Below are 19,457 nucleotides of genomic sequence, written 5' to 3'. Positions count from 1 at the left end.
ACAAACATTTTTTTTCACACATGACTTGTACATGTATTTTTTTTTTGTTTAAATATCAATTTTTGTTTTTAAATGTCACTTTTTGGCGCCATTTTTATGAGTGTAAGATTTTTTTTTTTATTTGGTCTATTTAATTAGGTATGTAGATTAATAAGGAGTGTTAAAACAGAAATTAAAAAAAAAAGACAAAATTTGTGACCGGTGTCGCGAAAACGTAGCGCTCGAAATCAACCATGAAATTTAAATCTCATCGCGCCCGTTCACGCCAAAAATTAATAGCAAAAAGTAAATATGGATATATTTACTTTGCAAATATATCAAATATTATTTTATTTAAATATGAATTGATACATTAAGTATATACAAACGAAAATTAAAAATATTTAGTGTACAAAGCATGACCGCGTGGAATGGCGTGAATGCCTTCCGCCGTTGATTCGTAATTCCGATCGGACCAAAAATAAATCAACCTCTCTATTCGCACTTTGAGACGGGGTGGTATTTGTTAGCCGACTTCAAAAAAAGGAGGAAGATCTCAATTCAATTGTGTTTTTTTAATTATTCTGGCTTTTATTTGTGCCAATTGGCACAGATTATTAAGTCGATATTTTTGGTACGAAATTGTTTTACGCGGCTTACAGTAGAGTGAACTGACAGATATCACGTCACGTAAAGGCCGTTGTCGTTTTTAAATAATATTTATAATTCACACGGAATTTTCAAGTACAATTTGAAAGATTGTTAATTTTTTCATTGTTTTATATACATAATATATAACTAAAATGTTAGCTATGATTTATTATATAGCCTGTGTTTTTTTTTCTCGGTTGTCAATACTAACGTCAAACGAAACGTTTCAAAATAAAAAAAAAAAAAAAGAAATGTCATTATTTCTTGAAAAATGCAAATTTTTGTAACGGTAGTGATTTGATTGAGTTTATGTGATTTATTGAGATAATACTCGGTTCTAAGGAAGTATTGTCCAGTTTGGAGTATTATTTTTCAAAAGCAACTTCGTTCCAACGGGGTGTTCGCACAATTCGTCTCGTTTTGTTTTTTAATATATGTACTTCCAGATTGGTAACAAAATACAGTTCTGATAATGCGATCCATGAGGACTCGAAGGAACTGTTCATTTTTTATTAATAATCTTTTTTTTTTATGATATCGGTAGGCGAACGAGCAAATTGACCACCTGATGGTAAGTGGTCACCACCGCCCATAGACAATGGCGCTGTAAGAAATATTAACCATTCCTTACATCGCCAATGCGCCACCAGCCTTAGGAACTAAGATGTTATGTCCCTTGTGCCTGTGATTACACTGGATCACTCACCCTTCAAACCGGAACACAACAATACTGAGTACTGCTGTTCGGCGGTAGAATATCTGATGAGTGGGTGGTACCTACCCAGACGGGCTTGCACAAAGCCCTCACCAAGTGAATCATCCGTTATGAAAGTTAATAATAACTTGTATATGGAATTTAGATTTACCAAATATATTTCGTTCATTCACGAAATGTCATTCATTCATTTAATGAGTATAACGAATGACACGAGCGTAATATGTTAATAGCGCGGAACGAACTGGAACGCTATGAATTTCAATATACAGAGTACAGAGTCGAAATAGCCTGTTGAATGTTTAAGACTAGCTTACATGGCGCGAGGTGTTTATCTCTGTATTAATAATTTCAGGTCTACTATAGACTCGATCGAAACCTGTCTACAATTGTAGATCGTTAAAAAATAATTATTTTTTAGTCAAATCAAATCAAAATATACTTAATTCAAGTAGGCTTTTACAAGCACTTCTGAATCGTCATTTAACAAACTATTTAAAGTGAAGCTACAACCGGTTCGGAGTGTAGATTATACCGAAAAGAACCGGTATGAAACTCAGTAGTTACTCTATTTCAATATATAAAAATACAGTCATGTTAGTTAAATACAATTATATATGTATGTTATGTCTCCTGCCTGGAAGTCAACAAGCATTAACTCCACGCTTTTTTATCATCTATGTAATCTTGTATCGAATAATATGCCTTCTTTACAAATGTATTTTTTACAAATGACTTGAATCTATGAAACGGCAAAGTTAAAAATGTCTGCGGAATTTTATTATAGAAGCGGATACCTTGCCCCAAGAATGATTTATTGACTTAGCGGAGTTGGAAACTTGGCGTTATAAGCTTATCCTTACTTCTTGTGCACATACAATGATTATCACTGATTTTATCAAAGTGATCAATGCTACTCTGAATACACATAATATTGTTGTAAATATATTGTGACGCAACAGTCAGTATTCCTACTTTGTTAAAAACATCCCGAAGAGAGTCTCTAGCTCCAAGATTATAAATAGACCGGATTGCTCTCTTTTGTAAAATAAAACAAACGTTTTTGACGGTAATATCTGTTGAGTGGGTGCTTCCTACCCAGACGGGTTTTCACAATACTTCTCGGTCCATTACCGCGAACAGTTTAAGCAATATTGTTTTACTATAATAATAATCTAAATATCTACTTTTAAATGTATGTCCATTGTCCGTCTTCTATAACGATCATAGGAGCTATAATTATCGATATGAAAAAAATATCTCTCACAATATACATTTTAGTTTTTCCAAGTAAAACCGGTTAGAAACTCAGTAGTCGTTTATTTGAGATTCGCTAATAGCTCAGCTACATACATCTTTATTAATATGTCTTTATTTATAACACAAGACTATTACACGTAACTATTTACATAACATACATAATAATAATCAGTCTGTAAATTTCCCACTGCTGGGCTAAGGCCTCCTCTCCCGTTGAGGAGAAGGTATGGAGCATATTCCACCATGGAATACACATGTGGCAGAATTTCGTTGAAATTAGACACATGCAGGTTTCCTCACGATGTTTTCCTTCACCGCCGAGCACGAGATGAATTATAAACACCAATTAAGCACATGAAAATTCAGTGGTGCCTGCCTGGGTTTGAACCCGAAATCATCGGTTAAGATGCACGCGTTCTAACCACTGGGCTATCTCGGCTCACTACTTATATCCGCTTTAATATTACTTCCAATGTTCCGATAGTAACTTCAACGACATTAAAAACGTCATTGTTTCGCGAATCCACGATGAACACCACAGATTATTCAAGATCTCGACCAATGACGTCAATTCAAGGTCAAAGTTGCTTATCTATTAAATAACGAATAAATATAAAGTAAAAAGCCTCATTTCCATTACAAACGCTCATTTTATGCCGTATTTACCTCTGAAGGAAATGGACCTTATAATTTCACTTTTGTCCGTCAAGATCCTTTTTCTCAGGAACGTGTTGAGGTATAAAGTTGAAATTAATATCTAATACTGCAGTCTAGGGACTACGTAATCAAAAGATATGCCATTTTATGTCATATTTCCTTTACACCCGCAAATTGAAACAAATCTGTAGGGATCCTCCCGTTGACCTAGAATCGTTGTCAAGATTTTTTAACGTATGCTTGAAATATATGAATTTGTAAATGTAAAATTGATATAATAAGTCCAAACGCCATGTAAGCGCGTCCAATGATCGTGGATTGAATTATCCCTTCCACCTACCCTCCTCTTTCTTTACAAAGATTAACTTACAGAACTGCCGTTTTTAATAATCGCGTAACCAAACTTGGGTATCAACGAGTCTGTGTTTTTTTTAATGTTCAATCTTATTTTTCGTTGTTTTTTTTTTCAATTTATGTTGCCTGCATGTTTTCATTGCCAGGCGTTACAACTAAAGTATAATATTAGGATTAAAATACGTTTTCTTATCAATATGGTATTCATATGCAATCAAAATTTCAGCCTGAATGTTGTGATGGGGTGTTATTTGTCTTCGTGAGATTCTGGGTTCCTGGTACGGTATTCGGCCTGACTACTCATAATCTGAGAATCTTTGTTTGTTCTATTTAGTTTCCTTTATTACGATATATGAATGAACTAGAAATGAATGTTTTTTGTATGAGCAATAACTCAAACTTTTATTAAATTATATGTGTAAATACGTGTAATGTGTGCACCTCACAATAATAATCTCAGATTAATCGTATATGAGACACATCAGACAGACAATTTGTTAGTAGATTTGGGGCCCAAGACGGACAGTTAGTTTTATTTGTAAAAATAGTGTCTTTGTCTATTCCACGCGTTCATATTTGTAAATTTATTTTTAACAACTACTACAAGTTGCTGTTCTCCTGGTACATAAAATATACTTCATAGCCTGGATTCCTCGAGTTTCCTTCTTAGACGTTCTCTCATATCTGTTAACCTAACAACTACTACAAGTTTCTGTTCTCCTGGTACATGATAATATACTTCATACTCTGGATTCGTCGAGTTTCCTTCCTATTATGTTCATCTAACAACTACTATAAGTTGCTGCTCTCCTGGTACACAATAATATATACTTTATACCCTGGACTCCTCGAGTTCCTCCTCTATGCGTTTACATTTGTAAATTTCTGTTGACCTAACAACTACTACAAGTTGCTGTTCTCCTGGTACATGATAATATACTTCATACACTGTACTCCTCGAGATAGTATACTTTTTGGACCAGAAGTGAACATATAGGTCGAAAAGACCTCTAGGGCAAATACCTTTCCAAAAAGCCTCCCCCCCTTTAAATACAACTTGATTCTGTCCTTCCCTTAATGGTGACAAATATACGCGAACAATTCCAAGTTTCCCCTTAAGACAAGAGGTATTGATTTGGACTATGGGATTATGCCAAATCGCACGTCTGCGTGATACTCTATCCCCAAAGGTCAATTATCACCCTTCCTCCTGCTAGCGACAGGATCGTTTCATCCCGATGGCTTCCATTGTGCTATAATGGAAGCTGAATACCAGTTATCGGAAACGAATTTTAAAAAAGTTCCAATATGTAATTATGATTTTCAAGTCCCAAGCTTCGTAGATAAAAAAGAAATAGTATTATGTAAAATAGATTTAAGTGGTCCTTAATTAGTACAAATTAGAGTAGCTGTTTTCATTTATTTTATTATAAAGTAAATCATGATGACGCGCCTCCATGTTTAAAATATGATCTTGCATAAGTGTGAGGGACGCTCAGCCTTACAAAAGTTGTATGTGTACGTGAGAGTTGAGTTTATCTTAATAAAATGGCGATACTTTAATTACGAGCAAGTAAATATATATAATAATTTGGCTTAACAATAGATGGTTAAATTTGAAGGCGAATAAATAGTCAAATATTTTTGTAGTTGCACTTCTGGGTATAGTTTTATGATGCACGCGCAGTGAAAACTACGCGTTGAAGTCGCTCGCGAAACCGCCAATCAAGTATCGAGTCGAAATAGAATATTTTTAATCGATTTAAAAAAGGATTCTCATCATTACTGTCTCACCATGCCCTATCACATTGGACAATATGTATTAAAAATATAAATTAAACATAATCGATGATTAGAAATAAGATTAATAATACTTTTTTTTTTTTCAAATATTATACAATAATTAATAAAACCAATAAGATATACCATATCATAGGAATTAGTACAAATAAGTATTTATTTTACAATTGAACTGAGGGCGACTATCGTGACATATGTGTAAATCTTTCACTTGATAACTAAAGGTGATTTACATAAGGTATATCAATGATAATCTTGATATGACGGACTTTTTTCCTTATTGCGTTCTATATAATCTGGTATAAAAGAAATTACACATATTATGGGAATTATTGGGAGGGACGTTTAAGTAGAATCTTGATAAAAGTATATGTATATATTCTAAAGTGCTTGTAAAAGCCTACCCGAATAAAATATTTCGACTTTTGATTTTGCCAATCCGACTATCAATTAAAAAAAAAAGCACAATTCAATGTTTTAAATTAATTCGTTGTCCATCGATAGCTCTAAAGTCACTAAAAATATCGTATTACTTGAAAATAAATCGAAAACCAGACCAAAATCTTTATCTAAAGTACGTCCTTACAAGTCGAGGAATCCGAGTGACGCCATCTTTAAAAATTCCGTACAGATGCCTCCATGTGCGAATTTGTCGCTTATTAAATAATTCGCGAGGTCCGCGTGCCGACATACTGATGGAGGGTGGCCACGAGTTTCACTAAACATGTACTAATACACTAACTATTCGAGAAATAGTTTAATTATCCTCACTATATACGAATTAATACTACAAAGTCCTTCGTCATAGACCCTACTTTAACGTAGCTTTATGCCGTACTTTTTTTTTGTAGTTGTAATGGAATAGGCTTTTGTCTTCCATCTCACCTGAAAGTGTAGATGAAGACGAAGATGGTACACGCCCATCCAAAAGAAACCTGTTCACTCTACTCATAAAGGCTCCAGAGTTCAACTTATCAGGAAAAATAGACCCAGACAGGTCGGTCCAAATCTTGGCGACTCTCGCCAAAAACGAACTGTCAAAGCGTTTAGTTCGAATTTTGGGTATGTCAACAACGTATGGATGAAACTTTTGTTTTATATAATGTATTAAATAACAGACAAACTAGAACCGGAAACTTAACTTCAGTACGTCACGTTGAAGAGACATTGTCATCCTACTACTAGAGGAAAGGTTAGTCTTAAATATGATCGAATTTAAACCTTATAACATACAATTTAAGGTTCAACATTCATTAATCTAAATACATTGACGTCTTCACAATTGAGTTGCTGCACGCTACTAGTTAATTTCGACTGTATGCCTTTGGAATAAGGTGGTATTTTGAATGATTGGGTTTCTCAAGCAATAATAAGTCCTATCGACGGTAAGACGGACACGTTATGGGGGGTATAATGGAGTTAGAGAAATGAATAATAAATGAAATATCTTTTAAGTGAGTTTGTTATTAAATCAATTATAAATGTTGTTAATTTTTTATATAACAACTAGCGGGCCGGTGCGTGCTTCGCTACGTATAAAGTGATATAATACAAAAATGAGCTAGAACATCGATTCATTTCTTAAAAAAGTATATTTACTTAATTGTTAGCTATTTAAAAAATTAATTCAAAACATTTGGATAAACAATACTTTTGGTTCTTCCATTTTGAGTGTGAATAAACAAACGGCTGGAGTACCGACTCTGGAACAGGCAACATAAAGTTGGCCGTGTGAAAAACATGATTCTTCCAAATTCTCACCACAAACTTGAAGTGTTTGCCCTTGGGCGTTGTTGATGGACATCGCAAATGCTAAACGAACAGGATATTGTAATCGTTTGAACTCGAATGGCATATCAGTTTGAATCAAGGATACGCGGTATCAAACAAACTTCACCTTTAGATTTACCAGTTAAGATCGTAGCTTCGATCAAATCTGGCAATAACTCTTTCACTGTCAATCTGGTGCCATTACACAGTTTTGGTGGATTAATATTTCGCAATAATATAATTAAAGAACCAACTTTCAGATTTAAGCAGTGCGGTGGCATACCAGCCGGTTCCAATGAATTTAAAAATTCAACTGGAAAGTTCAATGCCTCATCTTGATTCATAGCACTGTCGATTGATTTATATGTCGTGAATACACCTGGCAGTTTCTCTTGAATTTGAAAATTAATAGCATTGATATGAATGTTCTTTGGTACAAAAATGGCGCGTTCTCTCAACCAATCAGGATTTATATAATTCTGAAGAATATTCGGAAAAACACATTCAATCAATTCATCTATCGATTGCACAATAGTACAAAATTTTTTCGTTATTGCGATCAATCCATTGGTCCTGTCGATTTGTATTTTGCCATCACCAATTTCTAACAATTGTTTTGAAAACTCATGGGCAGCTGGATCATTTTGTAGGTTAATACGTATATTAATGTTTAGTGTAAATTTTTGTACATATCTCCAAAGAACTGATGACTTCAAACAGGCATTTATTTCATCAGCAGGAGTTGATCGAGGAATGACAGGCAATGTTTGACGAAAATCCCCTGACAGTAATATCAAAGCGCCACCAAAAAGCTGTTGATTACAACGTAAATCTTGCATTGTTCGATTAAATGCTTCTAGTGATTTTTTATTCGCCATTGTACACTCATCCCATAAAATAATTGACGTTAATCGCAGAACTTTTGCCATAACAGAATTTCTCGAAATATTGCAAATTGGAGTTTCAATCATCTGTACATTCAATGGCAATTTTAATGCAGAGTGTGCGGTTCGACCACCTTCTAATAATGTAGCAGCAATTCCCGAAGACGCAAGTGCCAATGCAATTTTATGTTCCGATCGAATAGTTGCTAAAATCAATGATATAAGATCAAGGAATATAATCCACCTGAATTATTGGAAACGGCTTGCATGATTGTGTCATATACATGTTTTTGCTGAATATTCAATTCGGTTTGGATAGATGAGCGCGTTCTTGAGTTATAAAATGACAATGAAAAATGCCACTTATTTTTATATATAAGATGTATAGACATTTGATTTTAGTACATGAAACCGTAAACACGACGTGTAGTCCGTCAAGCCTGATCGTCAGTGACGTCACATCCAACTATAAATTGAGAGAAATTCAATACCCGAGTAATGCTTTTCGGAACGTTAATGCAAATTTTCGAAAGTATTCATTTGCTTAATGATCTAAACTATAAAGAAATATAAATCTGTCTTTGTACATGACAAACACACACCCAATGTGTGTGTGTGGACACATATATGTATGTATATATTGCATATAATAAAGAAAATTCCTTAGTAATAGTTCGACGTATATTTGTTCTATTTTTCTCTTTCTTTGAACTCTCTTAAAATAATTAAACATTAAATTTAAAACTTAATAATAACTCTAATATATGTAAACGCTGATTGGGAAGACATTAAAAGTAAAAAATATATTGATAAAGAAGGCATATTATTCGTTACAAGAGTATATTGATGATAAAAAAGCGTGGAGTTAATGCTCGTTGACTTCCAGGCAGGAGACATGACATACATATATAATTGTGTTTAACTAACATGACTGTATTTTTAGATGTTGAAAAAGAGTAACTACTGAGTTTCTTGCCGGTTCTTCTCGGTAGAATCTACGTTCCGAACCGGTGGTAGCTTCACTTAAAATAGTTTGTTAAATGACGATTCAAAAGTGCTTGTAAAAGCCTACTTGAATAAAGTATATTTTGATTTGTTTTTTTTTTTATAAATGTATAATAAATAAATAAATATCGGACAACATCACATACATTACTTACCAATGTAAGTAGCTAAAGCACTTGTGTTATGGAAAATCAGAAGTAACGACGGCACCACAAACACCCAGACCCAAGACAACATAGAAAACTAATGAACTTTTTCTACATCGACGGATAATCGAACCCGGGACCTCGGAGGGGCGTACCCATGAAAGCCGGTGTACACACTACTCGACCACGGAGGTTATCGTTTTGATTTGATATAGAGCGCCTTTGGCACATGTAGCGTCTACATACTGTGATTGATATCGTATTGTTCTTCATTCTTGCAATGTCATGATTACTATCGACGGTAATTAATCCAAATATATAATACCAGAATATAGAAACCCGTCCGAGTGGGTACCACCCACTCATCAGAAATTCCTATAAAATATAAAAAGAAAAAAGGGGAATTGAACCAATATAATTACAGCCACAAAGTGCTTAACATCTTCGATATTATTGAAATATAAGGAACGCTTCGTATTTATTTCTTCTTCAGTACCAATGTCTAAAAGCTTTGGTGACCAGGCGCACCGGAAAAACAGCCTGATGTTAAGTGATCACCACCGCCCACAGACGTTGGTGCTGTTAGAAATATTAACCATCCCTTACTTCGCCAACGCGCCACCAATCTTGGGAGCTAAGATGTTGTCTTCCTCGTGCCTTTAGTTACACTAGCTCACTTACCCTTCAAATAATAATACTAAGTATTGCTGCTTGGGTCACAATACCTGATGAGTGGGTAACCCAGACGGGCTTGCATAAAACTCTACCACCAGTTAAACTACTTACCATTAGGTGGCCCATTTGCCGTTTATAAATTAGTCATAATGAAAACTCACGCTCAACACTTAAAGAGAGTGAAAAAGCAAATCCAAGCTGTTTATATAATAGTATTATATACTAAAACCTTCTCCGAAACAGGCTGCGTCTTCTTGTATAATTTCTATGAATGTTGGTTTAGTATTTTTAAATAACTTTAATTCACGACAGTATTGTTTGTTCAGATCAAATCATAATATCGAAGTCACTTCAACATAAGCATTCCCAACGGAATTCAATTAGCATTTAATGTTTCAGATCCGTGTTTCAAAAACTTGGAGGTTTTAGTAATTAATTAATAATTACTTTAAATAACATTATTATTAAATACCTTTTCATATATATAACAAGTTGAACATGTGGCTTTACCGAAATTTTAGGCGATATTCCAACGCCCCTTTTACCCCCTTTGGGGAGTAGTTTTGCAAAATCCGTTCTTACCGAATTACTACACCCTATAGGGAGCCTACCTGCCAAATTTCATGTTTGTAAGTGTTATAGTTTCTGAGATTTCGTGATTAATCAGTGAGCGGTATTTCGCTTTTATAATATATAGATTAAGGGATTCAAAAAAATGAGAAGATTCCCAATTCGGGTGTAAGTTTTTTGTGTTCTTGATCTTAGAAGTCTTGTTTACTTTTTTTTTTTCATATGGTTACTTACCATTTGGTCATATTAAACACTACCACTGGTTCTCTTCCGAACCGGTGCTAGTGTTTAATTTGACTATCAATAAACAAGTGTAAAAAAGCCGAGATGGCCCAGTGGTTAGAACATGTGCATCTTAACCGATGATTTCGAGTTCAAACCCAGGCAAGCACCACTGAATTTCAATGTGCTTAATTTGTGTTTATAATTCATCTCGTGATCGGCGGTGAAGGAAAACATCGTGAGGAAACCTGCATGTGTCTAATTTCAACGAAATTCTGCCACATGTGTATTCCATCAACCCGCATTGGAGCAGCGTGGTGGAATATGCTCCATACATTCTCCTCAAAGGGAGAGGAGGCCTTAGCCCAGCAGTGGGAAATTTACAAGCTGCTTATGTATGTTTTATGTTAAGCAAGTGTAATGCTTCTATATTGAATAAACGAATTTGAGTTTCAGTCCGAGTTTGGTCCAATTAAAACAATACTGCCCCTAAGGGTTAAATACACACCCCTCTTCTGCAAGCCTGGTCAAAATAAAAACAGGAAGGAGAAACGTGCGATCGTATTATTTGACTAATTTCAACTTTTATTACAACTTGCAGATATAAGTTACGATACTAACTTGGTTTTACTGGACGAAATAAGTTATTCTTATCAATTGATCGGTTTTTGTTTCAAATCCACGCAAAGAAGAAGTTGCGTTAAAGCGTCAAGGGTTAATTTTTGTATTTAACGTATGTATCCTCGAGATACATTTATTAATGTATGTATGTATGTGTATGTATGTTAAGTATGTATGTATAACTTCTTATCTCTACTTATTGTAAATATTTATTTTATATTTTTAATACGTATTGTGAAATATGATAGTGCATTGTTAGACTACCTGTTAGTAGTAGAACTTTTGCCTTGATAGTTTTGAAATGTTATTTTTATTTTGATGTAATGTTGTATCTACAGTTGGTTGTCCTAATGAAAATAAATAAATATATTACTAATGTTAATTTCGCAACATTGCAATTTGATCTTTAAAGGTTTTTAGGTATTTTGATAGAAATTAAATTAACTTTTATTGCGGTCAAAGTTTTTAAAAAAGTATATTAAAAGAGTAGCGTAAATAATTTTCATAAAACATCGAAATTAATTTTTACACGCAATAAAGAAACATTAGAAATACTCCGTTTTGACGTAGTACTGTTTATTTTTACAAGTTCGTAGCACTTGTAGCTCGTACTACGTACGTAGCAATCGACACTCGTAGTGCTACGACAGCTACGAAATTAAAAGCTTTCGTATCTATTTATGGACATAATATTTTTGATATAATTATAATTATCTATTTATTAATATTCTTACCGCCTACCTACCACTTACCACAAATACCTTGTAGCGTAATAAATTACGCTACCATGTCAGGATATTTTAAGATAATTTCTATTTCTTTATTGTTTTATTATATTTTAATGTTATAAGACAATAAAAGATTATATATGAAACACAGGTATTTATTTAGCCATTATAATAGCTGTAGTAAACGTAATATTGTATCAATTAATAATTACAATAAAACCAATTACCTTATCAAAATATTCTTTATACAAGTAGGCTTTTACAAGCACTTTTGAATCGTCATTTAACAAACTATTTAAAATAAAGCTACCACCGGTTCGGAATGTAGATTCTACCGAGAAGAACCGGCAAGAAACTCAGTAGTTACTCTTTTTCAATATCCAAAAATACAGTCATGTTAGTTAAATACAATTAAACTAACTTTATATATATAATACTAACTTCGTATATTGATAATTGCAAAAACACAATTCATATATTCATCAATAATTTAACAAGCAATAACAATTATATTATATCACAAAATTATATCGTACCTTAAATGTTAGCAGCAACTTGCTGGTCCAGGATCAAAGTGAAAAGTAAAAGTCAAAGTGTTCTGTACCGAGCTGCCATCACTTATAAGCCTCACTACAAATCACGTGACTCACAATAATGAACAGAAAAGTCAAAGTACCCTCTTATTTAATATCAATGTTATCAACACAATTCAAAAATAACTTAAATTAAATTATTGTTATTACAGAATTGATTAAAACATACAATACATAGTGTAAGCCTTGTTTGTAATTGTCTAATTATTTATTTATTTCTTACTTAATCTGACACGTGCATCTTAACCGATGATTTTGGGTTCAAACCCAGGCAGGCATCACTGAATTTTCACGTGCTTAATTTGTGATTAAAATTCATCTCGTGCTCGGCGGTAAAGGAAAACATCGTGAGGAAACCTGCATGTGTCTAATTTCAACGAAATTCTGCCACATGTGGAACCAACCCGCATTGGAGCAATATGCTCCTAACCTTCTCCTCAAAGGGAGAGGAGGCCTTAGTCCAGCAGTGGGAAATTTACAGGATGTTAATGTATATAATTGTTTATTTGTTGTTATTGAAGATTTACAGGGCAATCGTAAAACCTGCCAGAAGTAAAAGCTTAGCCGATCTGTTTAAATTGTGCGTACTATTATTAGAAAATAATATAATAAAGAACTTCGAATGATTATTGTAAACGCCAAGCCAACGAAGCCGCGGTTAAAAATAGTGCATTTAAATAAGAATCGCAATTTCAGTATTGAACGAGGTCGGTATTCATTACAACTATCAATTGATCTAAAATTTCTCTAATCTCCGCTTAGTATAATTTCCCGTCTCGCTCGTACTCGTTCTGACCGCTGACCTCTCTTTCTAGCACTTAAACCGACCCTTAGGGTCTGGAAATGGATTGCGGAATGAATAGAGTCGAAATTTTAGAATGTTTGTTTTTCATTAAAGGAAATTAATTTTATTGTATAATATTGAATCTGTTTTTTTTTATGGCGTAGCTTCGCGGACGAGACGACGACTATTAATGCCAATAGCCTTTGATTGATTTGTCTGAAAGAAATTAAAGAAAAATGCAATAATTATTTTTGGATGATATTTGTAATGTATATCAACTTCGGAGAGGACTGATTATCCTCAACATTGGTAATTGAATTAGCGTAGCTAGGACAGCCGGTACCTGATCTATATTTCATTTTATGACTGATATTATACACTGATACACATATTGTTCTTTTTTTTTAATTTCCTCCACGTGGAAGTGGATATGTGGGATTCGCAGGACGCCGAGTGTGACTACTGAAATACCCACTAAAAAACCTGTATTGTCATAGAGCAACCATTGTTTATAAATATTATTAGTGGAATAAATATATTATTACTATTCTATGATATGTAATCAATTATAAATAAATTGTTGTTAAAAAAAGATTATAAAAAAAGAACTTGTACAAATATCGTCTCAATGCCTCTCTCTAGTCCTCTCAACCGTTACAGCGCTCTGCACTCGCCTAATCTCTGTGACGTCAGCCTCCATCACGAAGTCTCGCCTGGATGGGAAAATAATATATTGTTATATCTTGCATTATACTCGCACCCTGTACAAAGAAAATAATTAAATAATTAGTCGTAGAAATTTCTAGAATTTTCGTTGAAATTTTAGACCGTATTGCGGTTGGAAGACGCGTCTTAACGCGTTAACAAGAGACAACACTCGACAGTTCTCGATGTTGGTGACAATATAAGAAATTTATGACATTTTGGTCGGCGACAAAGTCCTTGGGCAGTGGGGATCACTCACCATCAGGTGGCCTATATGCCAATGCTATTTAAAAAGCGATTAAAAGCGTTCAATTGAATAAAGAATATTTGAAAATTGATTTATTTTTATTCAAAGAATATAGCCTTCTGAAAAAGTCCTATTGTAATATTATGATAATACTGTCGTATTAAAGGACGCGGTGGTCAAATGGTATGTAAATAAATAAAATATAATTAAAAAAACGTTATATGGTGGCAGAGCTTTGTTCAACCCCGTTTCGGGTACCACTGTCCCGTCTGGACCGATTCGTATGCTGTGATACCGCTCGTCTAGTAGATTTTGGTTGTTTTCACAGTATTATGTCATATGGCATATTACTTTAAGGTAATGCTGCAGATATTGAATCTGTTTTTATTTTACAAAAGAGAGCAATCCGGTCTATTTATAATCTTGGAGCTAGAGTCTCTCTTCGGGATGTTTTTAACAAAGTAGGAATACTGACTGTTGCGTCACAGTATATTTACAACAATATTATGTACATTCACAGTAGCATTGATCACTTTGATAAAATCAGTGATAATCATTGTATGTGCACAAGAAGTAAGGATAAGCTTAGAACGCCAAGTTTCCGACTCCGCAAATTCAATAAATCATTCTTGGGGCAAGGTATCCGCTTCTATAATAAAATTCCGCAGACATTTTTAACTTTGCCATTTCATAGATTCAGGTCAATTGTAAAAAATACATTAGTAAAGAAGGCATATTATTCGATACAAGATTATATTGACGATAAAAAAGCGTGGAGTTAACGCTTGTTGACTTCCAGGCCGGAGACATAACATACATATATAATTGTTTTTAACTAACATGACTGTATTTTTAGATATTGAAAAAGAGTAACTACTGAGTTTCTTGCCGGTTCTTCTCGGTAGAATCTACGTTCCGAACCGATGGTAGCTTTACTTTAAATTGTTTGTTAAATGACGATTCAAAAGGACTTGTAAAAGCCTACTTGAATAAAGTATATTTAGGTTTTGTGACTGATAAAGGCATTATTTAACTACCGTAGTTTGTGCGTGGCGCGTACTACGTTAAACACTAGCTGAAATGAATAAAACTTAACCTATAGCACACAAACCGTCACCCGCATTTTACCCCCTCGAGGGGTGAATGAAAAATATAGCATATGTCCTTACCCGGGACTCGAGCTATCTCCAAACGTAATTTCATATAAATCAGTTCAGCGATTTAAAGGCGGAGAGGTAACAGACGGAGTTACTTTCGTTTTTATAATATTAGTATATATAAAAACTATATACGTCGTGGGACATATCGATTGCTTTCGTTATGACATATCTGTCATATCTGGTTCGATTCCCGGCCGAGTCGATGTAGAAAAAGTTCATCAGTTTTCAGTTTTCTATATTCTGGTATTATATATTTGGATTAATTATGGTCCATAGTAATCATGACATTGCAAGAATGAAGAACAATACGATATCAATCACAGTATGTAGACGCTACATGTGCCAAAGGCGCTCTATATCAAATCAAAACGATGACCTCCGTGGTCGAGTAGTGTGTACACCGGTTTTCATGGGTACGCCCCTCCGAGGTCCCGGGTTCGATTACCCGTCGATGTAGAAAAAGTTCAACAGTTTTCTATGTTGTCTTGCGTCTGGGTGTTGGTGTTACCGTCGTTACTTCTGATTATCCATAACACAAGTGATTTAGCTACTTACATTGGGATCAGAGTAATGTATGTGATGTTGTCCAATATTTATTTATAAACGAACAACGTCTGAGAATAATTAAATCACAAGGAATCATTTTGTTATATATAATCCCTTGAATTAAAACAATAACAAAAAAATAATTCTAAATAATGTTATATGTTAGACAGAGACAGAGAAAATGAGAGGGGAAGGACACGTAGAGGGGGGATAAAAGTCTTTCCTTACGTGACGTTATCTGCCAGTTCACTCTACTGTAAGGCGCGTTAAAGAACTTCGTCTCAAAAATACTTATATTATGACTATGACATTGTATAAAACAAAGTCGTTTACAGCTGTCTGTCTCTATTTATGCTTAGATCTTTAAAATTACACAACGGATTTTGATGCGTTTTTTTCTAATAGATAGATTGATTCAAGAGGAAGGTTTTTATGTATAATACATGCACAATATAGTAGAGAAACACTGATAATTTTAAGAGGTTTCTAGATTGTAAATAAACACATTTTTGCGCTTACATTGCAAACGCTGGCTGAACCCTACCAGATATATCAAAATAATGTACTACAGTATTGTACACCATAAAAAGGTCTTCAAAAAAGTCCGCGATGGTATATGTCTATCCCTTAGGGATAACCCACAATAACCGTTTTTTATCCTTTACATTTTACGAGAAACAATGATTTATTTACGAAGCGATTTTAAGCAAAACAGCATTAATCCTTATTCAATTAAGTACCTTAAATACATTGTGCATTTAATATATATCAATATGGCGCTTTACAGCATGTAATTTAAATTAATATTTTCGAAAATATTACAGAATTAAAAAGCAGGGACATAGCGGTTTATATTGTCTAATGACAAAAAAAATGTGAACGTTGTAAGACATTCTGTAGTATATTTAGTATCAGCATTGCATCCGTGCGAAGCCGGGGCGGGTCGCTTGTTATGATATATAACTCTAATCCTCGCAACGATCAGGTTTTTATCATTATACAATAAGATTTATTTTATTTATTTATTTAAAGGTACATCAACATTACATATATTAAAAACTTACAACTATGTTACAGTTTAAAGTGTATATGTTACTGTAAAAGCTCGAACTAAAGTAAATCTCAAGATTTTCCAGTAAAACCTAAGATTTACCGACATGAGTCGGGAAATGTAAGTATTTATTATAAAGGGACGACTTTTTGGGACTTTACCATTCCAACCTAACATAACCTAACACGTAAATCCTAAGATTTACCAAGTGAACGATGGTAAAAGTTTGAATCCCAAAGTCTTATGGACATTTACCATTCACAATCGGTAAATCTTAGGTTTTATGCCGAGATGGCCCAGTGGTTAGAACGCGTGCATCTTAACCGATGATTTCGGGTTCAAACCCAGGCAGGCACCACTGAATTTTCATGTGCTTAATTTGTGTTTATAATTCATCTCGTGCTCGGCGGTGAAGGAAAACATCGTGAGGAAACCTGCATGTGTCTAATTTCAACGAAATTCTGCCACATGTGTATTCCACCAACCCGCATTGGAGCAGCGTGGTGGAATATGCTCCATACCTTCTCCTCAACGGGAGAGGAGGCCTTAGCCCAGCAGTGGGAAATTTACAGGCTGATTATGTTATGATTATGTAGGTTTTACTGGAAAATCTTCAGATTTACCGTAGTTCGAGGTTTTACAGTAACATATTTAAAGACAGACAACAAGTTGCGTAAGATGATTGCGGGTTCAAATTCAGGCAAGCACCACTGAATTTTCATGTGCTTAAATTGTGTTTATAATTCATCTTGAGCTCGGTGAAGGAAAACATCGTGAGGAAACCTGTATGCGTCTAATTTCAACGAAATTCTGCCACATGTGTATTCAAGCCGCATTGGAGCAGCGTGGTGGAATATGATTCAAAACTTTTCCTCAAAGGGAGAGGAAGTCTTAGCCCAGCAGTGGGAAATTTACAGACTGTTAATGTTATGAATGCAAAAGGCATATGTATAATACCCCCATATATGTTTAGGTATTATGTTCGAAACATATGTCTGTGTGGAGTCTTTAACGACAATTTTATGTCTCAAAAAACAAGTAAGCGAAAAGTTTATGGCTAGTTAAAATCACAAAAGCTGCGACCGTTCGACCGTAAAACTTACGACTGATCATTTTATATATATATTCTTTGGATGTCTGTCTATAAATATACAAAAAAATCACAAAACCTCACACATCAATAATCATTCCCATATTTTCGCAAACACATAGAAAAAACGTACACAGTCATAAATACAGACACTTATTCACACAGGTTAACATAACCACACACATACAGAGCCACTCACTAAACAGACCGGGAACGCACACAGATATTCTTTTAAAAAGTCGATTTATAGGAAAATTAATTTTTTTTTAATAAATATGGACTTCAAAGATTGAATTCATTACAATAACTTCTAGTTAAAAAAGTACTATGAGTCTGTCGAATTAATTAAAAAAATATATAATTTTTTTTTAGTTTTTGTCCCTGAGTTCCCTGAGAAAGAAAAAAAATTAAAAAAAAAAATGTGTTGAACGTATATTAAAGTAGCACGTGGATATCATTCTTAACTTCTATTGAAATAGATCCGATTGTAGAATTTCAGATCAAATAATAATCTTTTCCGATAAAATTTTAAATCCAGACAAATCCGAATGACATCCTAGTAACGGACATAAAACGTTAGGAATTGTACTTAGTACGGAACGAGATGTAAATACAGAAGCATGTGAGCGTGAACGAGATAGAGGGAGAAATTAAGGACCTCTCGTGACGCTCTGAAAGAAAAAGTACGTTATTGAATTCCCTTAAATCAAATGTCAAATTTAATTACTCATCTACCAAATATCTTATTCTTAGTAAATAAAAAATAATTTAATCAATCATAACTATTACCAACGGATTTGTTTTCAGCCTTTTGCCGTCCTCTGCTGGACGAAAGTCTCCCCCATGAAGTATCCCCCTTTTAAAATTGTCTGTCCATCTCGCAACAGCACGTACTACACTACGTATACCTAAGCGTGGTTTCACTCTAGGTCGGGTCGGCGCCATCGGCAATCGAGGCGCCTGGAGACATGACCAGCCAACTTCCAGGTCAACGAGCTATTTCAACGCGCGATGTCGGTGACTTTAAGGCTCTGGCGAATGTCCTTATTTCGGATTATATCTAACATAGAAACCTCATGAACAATGACTGTCCAATCACAGTTCGATTGAAACGAAGTTGCGTTCACTAGATGTTATATATTAAATAACACACTTTAAATTAAATTAACAACATTTGATAATAAATAAAGGGCAATGATACAATTGTTATTAAAAATCCCGTGTGAATTAAAACATTTTTTATA

The 19,457-nt window shown here is 34.2% G+C and overlaps 1 protein-coding gene across 2 annotated transcripts in view; it reads right to left on the bottom strand.

Annotated features, from left to right (window-relative positions):
* The window catches only part of LOC113402091 (glycerol-3-phosphate acyltransferase 4), a 199,939-nt gene that overhangs the window by 167,487 nt on the left and 12,995 nt on the right, over positions 1 to 19,457 (bottom strand). The window lies entirely within an intron of this gene.

Source organism: Vanessa tameamea, chromosome 29 (assembly GCF_037043105.1).
Source record: "Vanessa tameamea isolate UH-Manoa-2023 chromosome 29, ilVanTame1 primary haplotype, whole genome shotgun sequence".
Classification (NCBI taxonomy): domain Eukaryota; kingdom Metazoa; phylum Arthropoda; class Insecta; order Lepidoptera; family Nymphalidae; genus Vanessa; species Vanessa tameamea.
This window is presented reverse-complemented; position numbering and strand designations above follow the sequence as displayed.